Below are 6,161 nucleotides of genomic sequence, written 5' to 3' on the forward strand. Positions count from 1 at the left end.
GCTTAAACGTAAGAAGACAGTCAGAAATAGAACCAGAGCTTTCACTAGTGTGTGTGTATAATAATAATAATAACAACAACTTTATTTTGAAATGGAAAAACTTGAATCACAAAAATTGTGTTTTTCACAAGGCCTAGGTCTGTATAATTAGATAGTTTTTATGTTAAGTGTGTCAAAAACTACAGAAGTATTCAAAAAATTCGTTATGTAATATCACTGTGCAAGAAATATTTTATTTTTTATGTATAATAATGGTCTATATATGTAGGCTTATATATGTATACATATTTAATAATTAAAAAATAATTATAATTAATTGTAATATTAGTAGGCCAAAACCTATGCAGTCTAAATTCAGCCTACTAATATTGCATATATTATTATTATTATTATTATTATTATTTTATTTATTTTATTTTTTTATTATTTTCCTTTATTTTATTTTGTATGATAATGGCCTCACCTACATATAATATATACATATATTCTATCAATCAAAACATCAATTTCGATTAAACAGCAACTTTTTCAACTGTGGCAGTGGCGATAGAAAGCTGCAGTTTTATCGCACTGCGGCAGTTCCGATAGAAAACAGCAGGTTTATTTTCGCACTGCGGCAGTGCCAAACCGGAATTGCCGCTGTTAGATTGTGGTTCATATGTGTGCAAGGACAGGCCAAACCAGTCGCTCCTCACCAACCATGTTCTGGTGATAATAAGTAAAACATGTTGGAATGTGAACATTTTAAAAATCTATTTATTGCACTAAACTCAACTCTATATATCTATGCTTCATGGTATGTTGTTATTTTGCCCATTTTCAATGTTTACATTTACAACATTTTTAAATTATTTGGTGGTGTATGTGCTTTAGAAATGTCCAAAATCATAACCTTTAAACAGCTGTATTAAATTCCTCTAACTGCTAATATTGAAATTAAATGATTCTTTTACCTATTTATAACTTTCATAACTGTTTCCACTGTATTAAGAATTGAAAATCGATTTGTTTATTGCGAAGAGTGACTGCTTTGGCTTGTCTTTCCTACATATTCAGTTAGATAATGACACAGATATTTAATATTAAAATGTTATGAGTTTCAATTGTTAAATGTAGCAGGAATGAGAACTGTTGGGCACAGTAAGTTAATAATCTTCTTTTTTAATGGATTGTAACAACAAAATCTACTTTCTTAAAGAGTTTAAAATGCATGACATTGAAAACTAAAATGTAAGTAACTTGCATTCTAGGTTAAAAGTATTTTAAATTATGTTATACATCAATTTGTGCCACACAAAATTATGATCTTAACTTTGAATTAAAAATTGAAAAGAAGAGATCCGAGGAAATTTATAGGGATAAAGGTTTTTGTAAAATTTGTAGCAATAATTATTTTCATCATGTTGAAGATAAAATATTTAAATTCGTATGTACTCTTTATGTATTCTACAATTTTGTTACTATATATTCAGCCATTGACCAACTTTGTTGCTTACATTTTAATAAAAAATAGTTAGTATTTTAGGAAAAATTACCTCCTCTGCATTAGTTTGAAATAATAAATTAATACTTTAAGCAATATTGAATATGTTTATTAGAGTCAAAGGCCTGTAAATAATTTAGAATGAATACATTGTCTAAAAAGATAGTAAGTGTGAGAACAAAAATATCATTTGCCAAATATCATTTTATAGAAAAACTTCTTTAAGAAGCTGATGACCTCATTTTGTTTCTCAAAAATAGAAAAAAGAATTAGTGACTGAATTAGTAAATAAATACTGGGGCAAAGTCAAACAATTGCTGCAAAAAAAATGGATTTTTATTCGATATAAATATGAACGTGGTTGTTAAAGGAATCGACAATATTAATGATAAATACAATGTCGTAAATAAATTTATTACATTAGCCGCTTTTGTTATTTATTCCACATGGCTAAAATCAAGTGAAAACAATATACAGTTATTAAAACCTATTATACCAATTCTTTTAACTGAGCTTAAATACAGGAAAAAGTTGCAAGAAAATACCTCATCAGCCAAAGCAAGCAAATTCAAGGATTTCGTAATTTAACTATGAGAATAACTACATTCTATATAAAATTACCACTCCTTATTATTATTATTATTATTATTATTATTATTATTATTATTATTATTATTATTATTATTATTATTATTATTATTATTATCATTGATGTTATTATTTCAAAACAAAATTTAATGACAAGAAAGACTGACATTTCGGGTCCATCACGGAACCATTCTCAGGATCAAGTAAATTGAAAAAACTAAAATCAAAAATACCAAGCAGTGACAGGAAGTAAGTAATTAATTTACATATCAATAGGGCCTACTGTGTGGAGCCACAAGCTTGGTTCACGTCGAACTTTTATCTAGAAAAGTTTGAAGTTTGTGGTTATCTATGAGTTGTATATTTTGGTAGTTGAAGCATGGACTTTTATTGTATACTGTATGTCATTCCTCTACTTTGTTAGTGAAATAACGTTTTTAAAACTTTTATTTCTACTATCAAAAAATGTTATTCAATGGCCATTGTTTTTCGATTATCTCTCAGAACATTATTTGCATCTGCTGTAATTGTTAAAAAAACAAATGCTTTTAAAGAAATTAAAAAAAATCAAATATTGATCTCAGTTCAAAGGAAAAAATAAAACTTATTTCTAAATTTACAATTTTCACCTATAAACCTCTTAATTTCACAAAAGAGTGGGTTCTTTTCCAAACAAATACATCCTGCCTAATATTGTGTGTTTAGATTAGATCTTTTGCTTTAACTTTGGAAATTGAGATCATTATAGATACTATTTCTGTATAAACTAAATTTTTTTTTTCATATTACTGTAAACCTAATGGGTTTTGATAAATTTATTCTGCACTACGGAATTTACAATAAAAAAAAAGAAAATTAATTAAAAAGACCATAGATTAAAAATAAGTAAGGTGTAACATATTTTTAATCTATGTAGAAATGAACAAAATTAGATCTGATCCCCAAATTATTGAATATGGAGTTCCACAAGGCTCAATTCTTGGCCCCCTTATTTTTTCCCTTTACATATTCCCTCTATCCGAAATTATCAAGTCCCATAACCTTTATTATCACATTTATGCTGATGATATCCAAATTTATATTGATTTTGATCCCTCTGACTCTGACTTCATTCAAACACGTCTCGAAACCTGCCTTCACGACATCCACAGTTAGCTGTCCAATAACATGCTTATGCTAAACGAAAATAAAACTGAATTCAGTTCGGCACTAATAAATCTAGCTCAAGAATTAACATCAACTCACTCCATATTGGCTCATCTATCATTAAAACTTCCTCTACCATTTCCAACCTTGGCGTCACATTTGATGCCAAGCTTTCCATGCAAAGTTACATTGGTAAACTCATAAAATCTGTTAACTTTCATCTACGTAATATAGCATTTATCAGAAAATACTTATCAAAACGAACTACGGCTCTGATTATTCATGCTTTCATTTTCTCCCGACTTGACTATTGATTCTCTCTTTTATTTAACATTCCTAAAATCCAAATTAACAGGCTTCAACGACTACAAAACTCTGCTGCACACATACTAACATTTACTAACACACGCACTCATATAACCCCCATTTTACGAGAACTTCATTGGTTGCAAATTGATGCCAGAATTCAATATAAAATCCTTTTACTGACTTATAAGCCACTGACTCTCAATCAACCCGCATACATTAATCAACTTCTTCCCAAATATGTTCCTGGCTGTTCCCTACGTTCATCTGATCTCAATTTAATTTCTGTCCCTCGCACCAACACTAAGACCTTCGGACACAGATCATTTTCATTTGCTGCAGCCACACTCTGGAACGCACTACCACTTCACATTAAAAAATCAACATCAATTGCTTTATTTAAAAAATCACTCAAAACGCACTTATTCCAACAATAACATGAAGTGCCACTGATAATTACTTCGGTTTTTTAAATGGGGCTATACAAGTTCTTACCTTATTATTATTATTATTGAAGCATAACTATTTTTACATAATGAAATTTAGTAAATCAAATTATTATTTGTGGCTTTTATTTATTAAAACAATTAAGAACATAATCTCAAAACAAAATTTAATGACAAGAAAGATCGACGTTTCGGGTCCATCATGGAACCATTCTCAAGATCAAGTAAATTGAAAAAACTAAAAACAAAAATACCAAGCAGTGACAGGAAGTAAGTAATTAATTTACATATCAATAGGGCCTACTGTGTGGAGCTAAGCAATAATTAGCCCTTCTTAGCAGATTAACTAGATAAACATTTTGGCTTTGACTGAATAGCCTGGTTCACGTCGAACTTTATCTAGATATACCCGTCTTGAAACATGATACGATAATCCCCTAATTGCGTTCGATGCCAAGTTAGAGCCAGATAAACAGCCAGCTGAGCCAGTTTCAGGCCGTCGACGTCACACGGTGGAAAGGCTTGTTTAATAAAACCTCTACTGTACTGTAATTTTACGAACCTCTAGTACCAAGTGGTATTAGTTCAAAAAAATTGTAAACTACTGTAGAGAAGGTGTGAGTTTCCACTACCTAACCTAGCTGACCAGTACGAACAACGACAGTGCAGCAGCGTGTTCTATCGCAATCTAAGTAGTAGATTCTCTAGGCCCTAGCTAAATTGACCTTCGATAAAAAATGAATTATTTTAATCGCTAGCTAGCATTCTTCCATTTAACAAAATATTGTTTTAATTTTCATTAAAACGTCTGCATACTTTATGGACATTTCTGTCCTGTTTTGTAGTTTTTAGATCGCTCAATTGTGTTATTTACATGCACTTCGCGAAAATCTAGCTTCGCGGTGTCAAATAAGTTTCTTTTTTATTTCGTCATCGTAAACGTGCGCTCATTTTAATTTAACGACTGGCGTTGGTGGTAGTTCGTTGAAACTGAATTAATAGCGACTATTATAGCAGAAATGGAAAAGATTGAATTGTCAATAAATAAATAAACAAATCTGATTTTATTATTAAGAAAAATATGCATTATCACTTTGAAAAACGTACGCAATCGGACTTTTTAACGTTATTACTTGGTCGATGATGCAAAGGTCATTGGTAATATCGACTATTCGTAAAACGGACGTTTGCTGGGTTCTTACCCATTACAAATAATTTCTGAAAACCAGACTAATGAGACTATCGATGCTATTGTTGGAGTACGTTGTTGCTAGCCAGAAGATGATAATGGTGGTACAATGCAACAACGCTGGCTTAGATGCCTATGTTACGTAATCGTGTTCTTGTAATCCGAGCCGACTTTACCGTTAAGCAAGTTAATTTACCGTTATTCTAGTAAAGTTAAGTCACTTAACTTAAGTGACTTAATTCCTTTATCTAGCTATAATTGAGTGGTTCACGTCGAACTTTTAACTAGTTAAGTGGATCTATATCTAGATAAAACGTGAACCAGGCTAATCAGTTTGTTTGTTAAGTGTAGGTTTCAGTTCTTTGATCCAAAGCATTTCTTTAATTAAGCAATCAAACTTGGATTTGCACTTAGATAAAACCTTGAAATAATTAACAGTTTCAGTAGCACTAATATAATGATCTTTTAAATGTTGTCCTATGTTACCTTAACTGTGCATAATCATTTCTTATTTAAAGTTATTGGAACCTCTTACACTCTGTGTTGGATATCTATATTCACTTAGGTATATATAAATCATGAGATATGGAAATCACACGGTTTATCATAATTTAAAAAAATCATGATTTATAGCGATTTTTCAACATTTAAGCCCCGCCCACCTCACAATGTTTAATAATGATCATGTGACACTATGACGTCAGACTTGTCCGGCTCCTAATTGTCTTGTCTCAACTTGTCTCCAATCGCAGTTTGTTTTGATTGTCGCGAAGTTCTACTTTGAAGTCAGACTCGTCTACCTACTATCGAATTACCGTCTACTTAATGGTGTTGTTATGCGTTGTGTTGCAATTGGGTGCAAAACGACCCACTTAGATGGGGTTAGTTTTCACCCGTTCCCTACTGAAACAACCCAGAGGAAGAAATGGATACAGGCTGTCGGTATTTCAAGGGCCGACTGGCAGCCCACCAAGCATTCGATGCTGTGCGGACGGCATTTTGA

Source organism: Anneissia japonica, unplaced genomic scaffold (assembly GCF_011630105.1).
Source record: "Anneissia japonica isolate Jap-2015-1 unplaced genomic scaffold, ASM1163010v1 scaffold3293_len478364_cov160, whole genome shotgun sequence".
NCBI classification, from domain to species: domain Eukaryota; kingdom Metazoa; phylum Echinodermata; class Crinoidea; order Comatulida; family Comatulidae; genus Anneissia; species Anneissia japonica.